Source organism: Bos indicus x Bos taurus, chromosome 16 (genome assembly GCF_003369695.1).
Source record: "Bos indicus x Bos taurus breed Angus x Brahman F1 hybrid chromosome 16, Bos_hybrid_MaternalHap_v2.0, whole genome shotgun sequence".
Lineage (NCBI taxonomy): Eukaryota > Metazoa > Chordata > Mammalia > Artiodactyla > Bovidae > Bos > Bos indicus x Bos taurus.
Window position 1 is genome coordinate 5,556,901 of NC_040091.1, and position 15,739 is coordinate 5,572,639.

Here is a 15,739-nt window from a genome sequence, read left to right on the forward strand (position 1 = left end):
CAGGTATAACCTAAATCAAATCCCTTATGATTATACAGTGGAAGTGAGAAATAGATATAAGGGTCTAGATCTGATTGACAGATTGCCTGATGAACTATGGAATGAGGTTGGTGACATTGTACAGGAGACAGGGATCAAGACCATCCCCATGGAAAAGAAATGCAAAAAAGCAAAATGGCTGTCTGGGGAGGCCTGACAAATAGCTCTGAAAAGAAGAGAAGTGAAAAGCAAAGGGGAAAAGGAAAGATATAAGCATCTGAATGCAGTGTTCCAAAGAATAACAATAAGAAATAAGAAAGCCTTCTTCAGCAATCAATGCAAAGAAATAGAGGAAAACAACAGAATGGGAAAGGCTAGAGATCTCTTCAAGAAAATCAGAGATACCAAAGGAACATTTCATGCAAAGATGGGCTTGATAAAGGACAGAAATTGTATGGACCTAACAGAAGCAGACAATATTAAGAAGAGATGGCAAGAATACACAGAAGAACTGTACAGAAAAGATCTTCACGACCCAGATAATCACGATGGTGTGATCACTGACCTAGAGACAGACATCCTGGAATTTGAAGTCAAGTGGGCCTTAGAGAGGATCACTATGAACAAAGCTAGTGGAGGTAATAGAATTCCAGTTGAGCTATTCCAATCCTGAAAGATGATGCTGTGAAAGTGCTGCACTCAGTATGCCAGCAAATTTGGAAAACTCAGCAGTGGCCACAGGACTGGAAAAGGTCAGTTTTCATTCCAATCCCAAAGAAAGACAATGTCAAAGAATGCTCAAACTACCGCACAATTACAGTCATCTCACATGCTAGTAAAGTAATGCTCAAAATTCTCCAAGCCAGGCTTCAGCAATATGTGAACCGTGGACTTCCTGATGTTCAAGCTGGTTTTAGATAAGTTTCGGTTGTTACTAAAACTTAGTTTTTCTTAATTTGATATCTTCTTAGGCAATTATCTTACCACTAAACATTCTTGGTTATAAAAACTTCAAGGGAGGCTAGAAACGTCATCCTTACTAGCAAGTCATATCTCCAATTACAAACTGCGATTTCCTAACACTAAAATAAAGAAGAATATAGTGGGGAATGGATTATGAAATCACACACATAATTCTACAAATTACTTCATTAGAAAACGAACTCTGTGTTTTAAAGCAGTTTTGGGTTCATAGCAAATGTGAGCAGAAAATACAAAGTTCCCAAACTCCCCACCATACACACACACACACACACACACACACACATCAGACTCAGATCTGTTTTAAGGATCTGGCTCATGTAATTGTGAAGACTGGTAGGTCTGAAACCTGCAGGGTAGGTGGCAGCCTGGAAAATTCAGAAAGGGTGTGTGTTGCAGTTTTTCCTTTGGAAACCTTGAGAGGCAGCGTTCCTTTATCCTGGAAGGAGCTCAGTGTTTTCTCTTAAAACTTTCAACAGAATGGATGAAGTACACCCATGTTATGAATGGTAATTTACTTTATTCAAAGTCTGATTAAATGTTAATCATATCTTTAAGATGCCTTCAGAGAAACAGCCAAACTTATTTGACCAAGCTACTGAGTACTATAACCAGGCCAAGTTGATACAAAATTACCACCTACAAAATATCCAAGGTGAACTTGGATATTTAGTTCAGGAGATTGCCAACGCAATTATGAAAGATTCATCTAATTTCTTCTCTCTGCTTCCATAAAATACATGAAATGAGTTGTAAATGGAAGAATGAATCATCAGTCATTAAGAAGTCATTAAGAAGGAGATAATTTGAAATTTCTCAGTGGAGCTAGTGGTAAAGAACCTGCATGAGAGTCCAGGAGACTTAAAAGATGGGCATTTGATTCCTGGGTTGAGAAAATCACCTGGGGAAGGAAATCACAACCCACTCCAGTATTGTAGCTTAGAGAAGTCAATGGACAGAGGGCTTGGTCAGGCTACAGTCCGTGGGGTCACAGAGAGGCGGACACAACTGAAGTACTTAGCATGGCACAGCACAAGACAGAAATAGATGCTGTTATCTGAGGATGATCTGTGTTTTATCCACATGGCTGAGAACTTATACATATTAAAGCACAAGAGACTGACAAGGTGTTTGAGAACTTTGTACTAGCAGAAATGCGTTCAGCATGGACTGAAAGGGACAGGCATCATACACATAAAGGAAGAATGCCTCCAAAGATAGAACTCTGATAACAGGGCTTCTTTCAGCTGAGAAAGTAGGCTCACTTCTCTGGTGGGTTGAAAAGTTGGGGCTGTCCTCCATGTTTTTTTTTTTTTTTTTCCATAGGGAAGTGCTCTCTCAATTGGAATCTAATGAGATTTCTCCTCATGGGTTTTGAGTTTAAGACTTGAGACTCATTTTTCTTTCTCTTTCTCCATTTTTGAATGGTAACGTCTATTCTATGTATGTATTAATGTTGTACTTTGGAAGCACATTCCTTGTTTTCTGGTTCATAGGGTCACACACAAATAGGAATTTTGCCCAAGGATGGACAAGAAACTGCATCTCATCCATAACTTATTTACAAGACACAATAAAATTTGGGCCTTAGAGTGGATGCTGAAAAGGGTGAAACTTTGGGAGATGTTGGGATTGGGTGAATATATTTGACACTTGAGAAACACAGGAAGCTGAGAGGCTGCAATGTGCACTGTTATGTGTCAAACAGTGTCCTCAAAAGAGTTTTTCGAATCCATGCAGCCAAGACCTAAAAGTCTTACTTTATTTGGAATTAGGTGTCTAACAGATGTAATCAAGTTAAGATGTGATCATTTTGGTGGGCTTCAATGAAATATGATTGATGTCTTTTAAGAAGAAAAAAATACAAGTAAAGACAAATACACCTAGAGAAAATATTCTGTGACCAGAGAAGCAGCAGTTAGACTACTGCAGCTGCAAGCCAGAAACCAACAAGGACTGATGGCCACTCCCAGAAGCTACAAAGAAGCAAAGAATATTGTACTCATTCTCAGAGAGAACATGGAATTAAGAAGAACAGATCAAAACAAAAGGAAGCAAGTGCTATTGTTAGTGTTCCAGGGGCCCCAATTCCATGTATAAGTGTTCCGTGCCAAAGACCTCCTCTAATCCTAATCACCATCCAAAGGTTCTACCTAAATTCTATCACTTAAGAAAGTTTGATTTCAAAATGCAGATTCTGGAGGACTCACTCCATCTTCTTTCCAAAGATAATAGCTCTTCAAAAAAAAGTTAACTGCAGTTCTCTATATGTGTATTGATATATTTACTGTGCTGTCGTGTGTTACCTGAATTCAAGTCATGAATCGGTTAGATTTGTACTTAATGAAGATTTCAAATGTATATCTGAAGATTATACATTTGGAGATTTCAAATGATGATATACTAATATTGGAAACTGAAGAAAAATCTCAGTAATTTAACTTCTAGTACTGAAACATATGACTCTCAGAGTTGGCTGATAAGAACAAACGTCTATCCACCTACCAATTGAGTGCTACTTAGATTATTCCCAGGTTGTGGCTGTTCTTTTCAGAAAAGGCAAAAGTACAGTCACAGAAGCCACATTAATGGTTCTCAGAGGTTAGGATTTGATGAAGAGGATTGCCTGCATAAGATTCTTCGGGGTTATTGAACAGATGGTGCTAGTGGTATAGAACCTGCCGGCCAGTGCAAGAGATGTAAGAGCATAGGTTTGATCTCTGGGTGGGGAAGATCACCCAGAGGCGGAAATGGCAACCCACTGCAGTATTCTTGCCTGGAGAGTCCCATCGACCCAGGAACCTGGCAGCCTACAGTCCATAGGGTCCCACAGAGTCAGACACAGCTGAATGAACAGCAGCCTATATTTTGACTAGATGACTCTTATGCACCTGTATTCATTGGTCAAAATTTCTTGAACTGTGTGCTTAAAGAGTGTAAGCTTATTGTATGTAAGTACCTGAGTAAAATCAGATTTTATTTTTCAATTTTTTTCTTTTGATGGCATAATTTATTTATTTTTAAATTAATTATTATTATTTTTTTTTTTACTTTACCAAATTGTATTTGTTTTGCCATACATCAACATGCATCTGCCACGGGTGTACACATGTTCCCCATCCTGAACCCCCCTCCCACCTCCCTCCCCATACCATCCCTCTGGGACATCCCAGTACACCATTCCCAAGCTTTCTGTATCCTGCATTGAACCTGAACTGGCGATTCATTTATCTGATATTATACATGTTTTAATGCCATTCTCCCAAATCATCCCCACCCTCCCTCTCCCACAGAGTCCAAAAGATTGTTCTATACATCTGTGCCTCTTTTGCTGTCTCGCATACAATGTTGTTACCATCTTTATAAATTCCATTTATATATATATATATATATATATATATATATATATATAGATATAGATATAGATATAGATATAGATATAGATATAGATATAGATATACGTTAGTATACTGTATTGGTGTTTTTCTTTCTGGCTTACTTCACTCTGTATAATAGGCTCCAGTTTCATCCACCTCATTAGAACTGATTTAAATGTATTCTTTTTAATGGCTGAGTAATACTCCATTGTGTATATGTACCACAGCTTTCTCATCCATTCATCTGATGATGGACATCTAGGTTGCTTCCATGTCCTGGCTATTATAAACAGTGCTGCGAGACAGCAAAAGAGACACTGATGTATGGAACAGTCTTTTGGACTCTGTGGAAGAGGGAGAGGGTGGGATGACTTGGGAGAATGGTACTGCAACATGTATAATATCATATATGAAACGAGTTGCCATTCCAGGTTCGATGCATGATACTGGATGCTTGGGGCTGGTGCACTGGGACGACCCAGAGGGATAGTACGGGGAGGGAGGAGGGAGGAGGGTTCAGGATAGGGAACACGTGTATACCTGTGGCAGATTCATTTTGATATATGGCAAAACCAATACAATATTGTAAAGCTAAAAAATAAAATTAAATAATAAAAAAATAAATATAAAGACTTTAAAATGATCAAGACATTTTTCTGTCAACTTGTGTACTACACTTTTTATACAAATTTGATATCAATCCCTTGAACATTGTATTGTGAGTTTTGTTTTTTAATTTCATGTTTGTGAATTCCCCCATTAAAAATAACTACTTTTAAGAGTGATTCTGAAACCATTTTATTTTATTCAATATATTTTCATAATTAATAAAAGATTTTAATATTAATTATCCTTGATGGATTTAAAAGATTGAATTCTCATAAGGGATTAGTGTAAACCTAAATTTCCTTCTTGATATTAGACTTGGGCTGTATAATTTATCATTTGCATCTTACTATATGGATAAGGCCACTTCTCCCCAAGATAATTGACTGTGTGTAGGATCTGTTGATAATTCTTTAATTAAAAAAGAGTTTGACAACTATATATATATATATATGTAGTAGTCAAACAAGAAGTTTGACTACTATATGTAAAATAGATGATTGTTAAGGACATACCATAGAGAAGGCAATGGCACCCCACTCCAGTACTCTTGCCTGGAAAATCCCGTGGACTGAGGAACCTGGTAGGCTGCAGTCCATGGGGTCGCTGAGAGTCGGACACGACTGAGCGACTTACCTTTCACTTTTCACTTTCATGCATTGGAGAAGGAAATGGCAACCCACTCCAGTATTCTTGCCTGGAGAATCCCAGGGACAGGGGAACCTGGTGGGCTGCCGTCTATGGGGTCACACAGAGTCGGACACGACTGAAGTGACAGCAGCAGCAGCAGCAAGGACATACCATATAAGGCAGGGAACTTTATTCCATACTCTGTTACAGCCTATATGAGAAAAGAATCTAAAAAATGTGTATATCTTTAACTGAGTCACTTTGCAATGCATCTGATATTACACATTATAAATCAACTGTGCTCCAATAAAATTGGTTTTTAAAATTAAAAAAAAAGTCTGAGATATGTTCACAATACTCACATTTGCATGTAATGATCCACATAGTTTAGTTTAGAAAATCATAATCTTTATGATTATGATCATAAAGAAAATCACAACCTTTCACTGAAACTGAAAAAATAATTTGTGTTCTTACTGTCCAGGTTACTTCCTTAGACTCACTCTTTATTATTTTTTTCCAGACTTGCATCTTGTATGTAATCCTTTTTCCCCTTGTGTTTCACATTGCAGACTTACAAAATATGTCTAGATTCTCCTCTCTAGTACTTACTTAAGGTGCCAGATCATAGTCTATTTTCTACTACCTCAAGTGATGATCCTTTCATTTAATTTCATCTCCTAGAGGTACATATTTATAAATATATATGTATTTTAACCCTGTGTTTTCCAAAAATATTGGATATCTTAGTACAATTAAGAAGAAACTAAAAAAATTGTAACAAATTTTATTTATAACTGGCCTTCTGAAATACTGGGATAACTGTAAAACAATTCCACTGTTTTACATCCCACCCCTGCACACCAGAATTATACAAAATAAACTAGGCTTCACAGCTCTTTTTCAATTTCCTTAAAAACAAAACCTTCAAATATGCTTAGCCAAAGGCCATTACAGCTTGAAAATTAATACTTCTTATGCAGTGTAAGCATATAAATTTGGATGAATATGACTCAAATTTAAATCTCCTATACCCTCAGTTCAGTTCAGTAGCTCAGTCGTGTCCGACTTTTTGCAACCCCATGAATCACAGCACACCAGGCCTCGCTGTCCATCAGTATCTCCTGGAGTTCACTGAGACTCACCTCCATCAAGTCAGTGATGCCATCCAGCCATCTCATCCTCTGTTTTCCCCTTCTCCTCCTGCCCCCAATCCCTCCCAGCATCAGAGTCTTTGCCAATGAGTCAACTCTTCGCATGAGGTGGCCAAAGTACTGGAGTTTCAGCTTTAGCATCATTCCTTCCAAAGAACACCCAGGGCTGATCTCCTTCAGATGGACTGGTTGGATCTCCTTGCAGTCCAAGGGATTCCCAAGAGTCTTCTCCAACACCACAGTTCAAAAGCATCAATTCTTCGGTGCTCAGCCTTCTTCACAGTCCAACTCTCACATCCATACATGACCACAGGAAAAACCATAGCCTTGACTAGACGGACCTTTGTTGGCAAAGTAATGTCTCTGCTTTTGAATATGCTACCTAGGTTGGTCATAACTTTCCTTCCAAGGAGTAAGCGTCTTTTAATTTCATGGCTGCAGTCACCATCTGCAGTGATTTTGGAGCCCCCAAAATAAAGTCTGACACTGTTTCCACTGTTTGTCCATCTATTTCCCATGAAGTGATGGGACCAGATGCCATGATCTTAGTTTTCTGAATGTTGAAATTTAAGCCAACTTTTTCACTCTCCTCTTTCACTTTCATCAAGAGACTTTTTAGTTCCTCTTCACTTTCTGCCATAAGGGAGGTGTCATCTGCATATCTGAAGTGATTGATATTTCTCCAGGCAATCTTGATTCCAGATTGTGCTCCTTCCAGCCCAGTGTTTCTCATGATGTACTCTGCATAAAAGTTAAATAAGCAGGGTGACAATATACAGCCTTGATGTACTCTTTTCCTATTTGGAACCAGTCTTTTGTTCCATGTCCAGTTAATAACCAAGATTACACTGATAAAAGATATGATGCTTTTCTTATCTTTATAGTAGATTTAACCAAAACCACTAATTATGTGTGTGTATGTATGTATGTATGTATGTGTATATATATATATATATATATATATATATATATATATATATATATATATATGTATTTACACAAGGGGCCAAGTAACTATAAAAAAGAATGAATTTTTGCCATTTTACACAACATGAATGGACTTGGAAGGTATTATTCTCTGTGAAATTTGTCATACAGAGAAATACAAGTACCATATGATATCACTTATATGTGGAATTAAAAAAAAATTAAAAATGAATGAATATAACAAAACAGCAACAGATTCAAAGATACAGATAATGAGCAAGTGTTTGCCATTGGAGACAGGGAAGCAGGGAGGGACAAGATAGGTGTATTTGATTAAGAGGTATTAAGTATAAAATAAAGAATCCCCAAGGACATACCATACAACACAGGAAGCATAACCAACATTTTACAATAACTCTAAATATAGTATAATCTTTAAAAATTATGGATCTCTGTGTTATACTCCTGAAACTTGTAAATCAACTATATGTCAACTACAAATTATTTAAAAACAAATTATTTTAAAGATTTGCTAAAACTTTTTAGGTGAAAATTGATTATGAACAGAGTCTGTAAATTAGCACTCATCTTTACACAGAATGTCTGTAAATGCAAAAAAATGATAGAACTGATCTTTAAAAATCACCATTTTCTAGACAACAGTGAAATAACTGTTTGCAGCCTCGAGTCATAAATAGATTCTACAACCATTAGTTGAAAACTTTGGAGAAATAATATCTACAAAAATGTTAACATTTACAGCAAAGATAACTTGTCAACTGTAACCATTTCATTTCAGGGTGAGAAAACCAGCTGTTACTAGCAATTCAGATTTCGATCAATTAGCACCAATGGTGATGGCCATGATTCTTAGACTAAGAAGGTCACTTGACTTCATGCAGTACAAAGTAATAAGATATCACCTTAAATATTTTGGCTTCATTAATTATATCTGTTTTAATAATAAAATTTTTATAATATTTAGAAATTTAAAATGTTTATAGTTAACTGATTTAAGCTTAATATGCTGTTTAAAATGTATGAACATAAAAATCATTTTCAGACTGGAGGTGAATGTTTCTAAAATGCTCTGTACCAGCAAAATCAGGAAAACATTACTAGACCCGGAGTTCATTACCAAATTGATCTCTGAAGCTCCTCTTGTGTCACTTTGCATATTTATTTTAGAAAATATTTTGAGGTTCAATATTGATATACACTGAAGACAGAAAAATTCAAGAATTCATGTAAGTAAAAAGAAGTGAAACAACTTTTACACCTATTATCTGTGAATTCAACTCTAGATATACTAAATAGTTTCTTACGTTTCTTGCCAATATTTTTCTGTAAAAAGTTATTCAGTGTTTAAAGCAGAGTGTCTTTATGTATGTGTGTATATTTAATGTTGAATTTTTTAATCACTTATATGCTGTGCTATAGTAGTAATGCAATGTGATTCTCATTGTTCTTTATTTGAATTATTATATGTACTTTGATAAGCATATTGTAAAATATTAAGAAATCCAACCAGTCCAGCCTAAAGGAAATCTGTCCTGAAACTCCAATATATTGGCCACCTATGTGAAGAGCTGACTCCTTTGAAAAGACCTTGATGCAGGGAAGGAGGTTGGAAAGATTGAAGGAGGGAGGAGAAGGGGACGACAGAAGATGAGATGGTTGGATAGCATCACTGATGCAATGGACATGAGTTTGAGTAAACTCCGGGAGTTGCTGATGGACAGGGAGGCCTGGAGTGCTGCAGTGCATGGGGTTGCAGAGTTGGACATGACCGAGTGACTGAACAAAATATTATCTTTCTCATCATTTAAGGTTTATTCATCTATTGATAGATGAGCAAAAGTAAGATAAACTACTTATATTTAATTGCTGACATAAGTATGACATAGTTTGCTTTTATATGTTTGTTAAGTGATATTATCAATATTTTGATTTTTTTTCCATTTCTTTCCACACTTTTATCCCATGTCTTCTAAAACAGAGTTTCAGAAACCCTCAGAAGTAATGGAGAAAGCTTTAAGAAGGTTAGGAAACTGATGGATGGAAGGAGGCATGGAAGTGATTGAATCTAATTTCTTGCTATAAATGTTTCATGAACAGGACACATAACATTTTGATTTGCCAAGTTTAATGAGATACTTTTAAGAAGTGATTCATTGGGCCCATCTCTCAGTTACATTGTCCCCATAATATTTAACACAAATCTGATTTATGATTCAAGATGAGTTAAAAAATACTTGATAAAAGAAACAGAATTGAATTAATAAGGAAAAATCTGAATACATGTACATATTTCAGTTTTACAACTGCATTTGGTCAAGGTTTTATCCACATCGAGGATACACCACCTTTCCTTCCTGACAAGTTGTTTGAAATGCATGATGTGGTGTCAGTCGATGATAACCATACTGACACATAAATTCAATATTATCCTCTGTCTTAGAGTAAAGTTTTGTATCGTGTTTCCATTTTAACTGTATGTGATTTTTTTTTCATTATTTCTTCTGAAATTACACATGCCTCTAAAGTTAAAGAAAATAAACATAAACCTGTGAGTAATATGCAAATACATTCAACAGAATTTCAGGGTTTCAAGAACTTTGGTCCAAAAATTCTTCCACAAACTTTTTCCAAACCAATACACTGAAAATGTATAATGTAAATTTCATCATTTTGAAAAAATTAATGTTATAAGAATGAGATACTTTGTTTAGTGTAATCATTAAATGTTATAAGATTCATAATGTCATTTATCGTATGAAGAGCTTTCATAAAGGAGCCGTTGTTGCTTGAACATGACATTTTCTAACTTTATTTCTATATACAGATATTAATCCTTGGCGTGCAAGCATTACCTGGTTGTTATTTAATTCAGAAAACCTCTATCATAGACAGTTAAACATTATGCTGTGTACAAGGATTATCCCAGGATCCAAGAGAAGTTTAAAGCATTTACCTAAGCATTTTGGTGGTTGTGACCACTCTCCATTCTGACATACTATGTTTCTGTTTCCCCAAAGCACATAGTAGGCCTGACAGTGGTACTCAATACTCATTCCTGGAGGATATGCCGATTGCAAGAGTGAGGTAATATCTCCGTTGTCTATTGGTGGAGGAGGCCCACATTTTCCTTGAGAGAGTAAAAAATAATGGTGTTTGCTTTATTGAAAGACAACTCCTACAGTTTTAAACAAATAAAAGGAAAATCAGCCAGATATGTCATATCAAAACTTATAATTTTGAAAGACAGAAATGATTTATAGAAGGAATTTTAATCACTTAATCAGAAATACACATTTTAAGACCTTATTTTACCACTATGGAAGCACATATTGCACTTTAACAAATATGTCTGCTTTGCAGTGTCCTGATGTTCAAACATGTTTTCTTTCAGAGTATATGCTGGAAAGATGGATAGCTAAGATTAAAAAACAAAAAAACAACCTTTTACCCTTTTATACAACATGCTGCAGTGTCTGAAAGCAAATTTTGCTTCCATTTCTGGACAAGATGAGTTAAAAATATTTTTGCTTATAGCATCTGCTAAGTATTCCTTGTGCTAAATAAAGGTCCTGAACATATTATAAAAACCAACACTGTGAAACAAGTAGTAAGTCAATCTGCTTAGGGACCTTGGGATTCAAAGAGTTACACTGAAGAGAGTCTTCGGGGTTTTCATTTTGCCTACTATGTACCCTGAATGGGCCACAGAGACAGCAACCCAGAAATAATACAAATTCAGAAAGAAAAAATGTCTCATGAAGCAGTTGATCTCTTTAAGAAAAGGCCCAGAAAAGAGTAGCCTAGCAAGATACAAACAGTTTTCACAATACTGACTTAATCTAGAAATACTAAACTAAATGTGCACACCAAGTCCTTGTGTGCACCAAGACCCAGAGACCCCACAGGGACTAAGCCCGAATTGTGTCTGAGTGTCTCTGGCAGAAGTATGGGTGAGCAGTGCACTGCTACAGGGGCAGGGGCTCTGGGTGCAGTAGACCTGGGTATTGCATAAGCCCTCTTGGAGGAGGCTACAATTAACCCCACCACAGAGCCGCCAGAACTTACACAGCACTGCAGAAACAGACTCTCAGAGGGCACAAACAAAACCTTGTGCACAAAAGAACCCAGGAGAAAAAAGCAGTGACCCCACAAGAGACAGACCCAGACTTGTCTGTCAGTGTCCAGGAGTCTTCAGCAGAGGCATGGGTTAGCGGTGGCCTGCTGCAGGTTTGGAGGCATTGAGTGCGGCAGTGCATGCATAAGACCTTTTGAAGGAGGTCACCAGTATCTTCCTTATTTCCTTGGTTTTTTTGGCCAAAGTAAAAAAAAAGGGCAGGAACACAACCCCGCCCATGAAGAGAAAATTGAACTAAAGATTTACTGAGCATGTCGCCTTCCATCAGACCAAGACCCAGTTTAACCCTTAGTCAGTCTCTCTCATCAGGAAGCTTCCATAAGCCTCTTATCCTCATCCATCAGAAAGAAGACTGAGTGAAAACCACAATCACGGAAAACTAACCAATCTTATCACATGGACAACAGGCTTGTAGTACTCCATGAAACTCTGAACGTGACGTATAGGGCCTTCAAGTTGGATGGGTCATGGCAGAGGATTCTGACAAAATGTGGTCCACTGGAGCGGCAGAGCAGAGCGGAGCTGCGAGGTGCCAGCGCAGAGCAGACGGGTCCGCGGGCGCAAGGCGGAGCGTGGGTGGCCAGGAAAGCTCTAGGGCAGACGGCGGCGGCGCGAGCGCTCTGTCCGGTTTAAAAAAAAAAAAAAGAAAAAAAAAATGTGGTCCACTGGAGAAGGGAATGGCAAACCACTTCAGTATACTTACCTTGAGAACCCCATGAACAGTATGAAAAGGCAAAAGGATAAGACACTAAAAGATGAACTCAGGTGGGGAGGTGCCCAATATGTGGAAGATCAGTGGAGAAATAATTCCAGAAAGAATGAAGAGATGAAGAAAAATAACAACATCCAATTGTGGGTGTTACTGGTGATGGATGTAAAGTCTGATGCTGTAAAGAGCACTATTGCATAGGGACCTAGAATGTTAGGTCCATGAATCAAGGCAAATTGGAAGTGGTCAAACAGGAGATGGCAAGAATGAACATCGGCATTTTAAAAATCAGCAAACTTAAATGTACTTGAATTGCTGAATTTGACTCAGATGACCAGTATATCTACTACTGTGAGCAAGAATCCCTAAGAAGAATTGGAGTAGTCATGATAGTCAAGAAAACAGTCTGAAATGCAGTGCTTGCATGCAATCTCAAAAATGAAAGAATGATTGCTGTTCATTTCCAAGCCAAACCATTGACAAGCACAGTAATCCAGGTGTATGTCCTCAACAGTAATGCTGAAGAAGCTGAAGTGGAATAGTTTTCTGAAGACATACAAGGACTTCTGGAACTAACAAGCAAAAAGATGTCCTTTTCATTATAGGGGACTGGAATGCAAAAGTGGGAGGTCAAGAGATATCTGGACTAACAGGCAAGTTTGGTGTTAGAGTACAAAATGAAGCACGGCAAACAGTAACAGAATTTTGCCAAGAGAACACACTGGTCATAGCAAAAACCCTCTTCCAACAGCACAAGTGAAAACTCTACACATGGACATCACCAAATGGTCAATACCAAAATCAGATTGAAAATATCCTTTGCAGCCAAAGATGGAGAAGCTCTATACAGTCAGCAAAAACAAAACTGGGAGCTAACTGTGGCTCAGATCATGAACTCTATGTTGCCAAATTCATACTTAAATTGAAAAAAGACGTGAAAACCACTAGACCATTCAGGCATGACCTAAATCAAATCCCTTACAATTACAGTGGAAGAGACAAATAGATTCAAGGGAATATATAAGACAGAATGCCTGTACAACTATGAAGAGTGGTTCCTGACTTTGTACAGGAGGAAGGGATCAAAATCATCTCCTGTGAAAAAAAAAAAAAAAACATAAAAAGGCAAAATGGTTGCCTCAAGAGGTCTTACAAATATCTGAGAAAAGAACAGATGTCAAAGGCAAAGGAGAAAAGGAAAGATAAAACTATTTGAATTCAGTATTCCAAAGAATAGCAAGGAGAAATGGGAAAGCTTTCCTCAGTGATCAGTGCAAAGAAATAGAGGAAGACAATAGAATGGAAAAGGCTGGAGATCTCTTCAAGAAAATTATAGATACCAAGGATATTTCATGCAACGATGGGCACTAGAAAGGACAAAAATGGTATGGACCTAGTGGAAGTAGAAGATATTAAGAAGAGGTGGCAAGAATACACAGAAGAACTATACAAAAAAGAGCTTCATGACCCAGATAACCACAAAGGTGTGATCACTCACCTAGAGCCAGACATCTTAAAATACAAAGTCAAGTAGGCCTTAAAAAGCATGACTGTGAACAAAGCTAGTGAAGGTGATGGTATTTCAGTTGAGCTATTTCAAATCCTAAAAGATGATGCTCTTTAAGTGCTGCACTCAATATGCCAGAAAATTCAGCAGGGAACAAAGGTCTGCAAAATGTCAATGTTCATTCCAATCCCAAAGAAAGGCAATCCCAAAGAATGTTCCAACTACTGTACAATTGCATTCATCTCACACGCTGGTAAACTAATGCTCAAACTTCTCCACACTAGGCTTCAACAGCATGTGACCCATGAAATTCCTGATGTTCAAACTGGTTCAGAAAAGGCAGAGAAACCAGAGATGAAATTGCCAACATCCACTGGATCATCAGAAAAGCAAGAGAGTTCCAAAAAAAAAAAAAAATCCGCTTCTGTTTTGACTACACCAAAGCTTTTGACTGTGTGGATCACAACGTACTGTGGAAATTAAATAGATGGTAACACCTGACCTGCCTCTTGAGAAATCTGTATGCAGGTAAAGAAGCCACAGTTAGAATCAGACATAGAAGAAAAACTGGTCCCAAATCAGGAAAGGAATACATCAAATATGTATACTGTCACCTGCTTACTTAACTTATATGCAGAGTGCATCATGCAAAATTCCAAGCTGGATGAACCACAAGCTGGAATCAATATTGTCAGGAGAAATATAAACAACCTCAGAAATGCAGATGGCACCACCCTTATGGCAGAAAGTGAAGAAGAACTAAAGAGTCTCCTAATGAAAGTGAAAGAGGAGAGTGGAAAAGTTAGCTTAAAAATCAACATTCATAGAACTAAGGACATGGCATCCGGTCCCATCACGTCAGAGCAAACAGGTGGTGAAACAATGGAAACAGTGACAGACTTTATTTTGGGGCTCCAAAATCACTGCATATGGTAGACACTTGCTCCTTAGAAAAAAGGTATGACCTACCTAGACAGCATATCAAAAAGCAGAGAAATTACTTTGCCAACAAAATTCCACCTAGTGAAAGCTAAGATTTTTTCAGTCATCATGTATGCATATGACAGTTGGATTTTCAAGAAAGCTGAGCACCAAAAAATTTATGCTTTTGAACTGTGGTGTTGGAGAAGAAACTTGAGAGTCCCTTGGAATGCAAGGAGATCAAACCAGTCAATCCTAAAGGAAATAAGTCCCAAATATTCATTGGAAGGACTGATGATGAAGCTGAAGCTCCAATACTTTGGCCAGCAGATGAAAAGAACTGACTCTTTGGAGAAAACCCTGATGCTGGGAAAGATTGAAGGTGGAAAGATAAGGGGATAACAGAGGATGAGATGGTAGGATGGCATCACTGACTTGATGGACATGAGGTTAGTTATGCTCTGGGAGTTGGTGATGGATGGGAAAGCCTGGTGTGCTGCAGTCCATGGAGTTGCAAAGAGTCAGACACGACTAAGCAACTGAACTGGACTGATTTAGTCTAGAAACACACAATGGCAGAAACCTCAGACCAATCCTTTCCATGCCTTGATCTACAGGGTCCAAGTAAGCAGCCTACATTTCCACTCACATAATGAGTGAACTCTTGAGACTCCCTTGGACTGCAAGGAGGTCCAACCAGTCCATCCTAAAGGAGATCAGTTCTGGGTGTTCATTGGAAGGACTGATGTTGAAGCTGAAACTCCAATACTTTGGCCACCTCATGTGAAGAGC

At 37.7% G+C, this 15,739-nt stretch overlaps 1 protein-coding gene across 5 annotated transcripts in view; it reads right to left on the reverse strand.

The window, feature by feature from the left end:
• Positions 1-7,730: 7,730 nt before the first annotated feature.
• LOC113906369 (complement factor H-like) overlaps positions 7,731-15,739 on the reverse strand; it is a 75,941-nt gene continuing 67,932 nt past the window's right edge. For 4 of the 5 annotated variants that reach the window (XR_003514857.1, XR_003514852.1, XR_003514856.1 and 1 more), the window contains 2 exons: positions 12,195-12,430; positions 9,784-10,802 (listed from right to left, as the gene is read on the reverse strand). The gene's annotated coding sequence lies outside the window, so the exon portion shown is untranslated. Of the gene's footprint in view, positions 8,874-9,783; positions 10,803-12,194; positions 12,431-15,739 lie in introns of those variants that run through there. The other variant, XR_003514853.1, reaches the window with a different exon arrangement.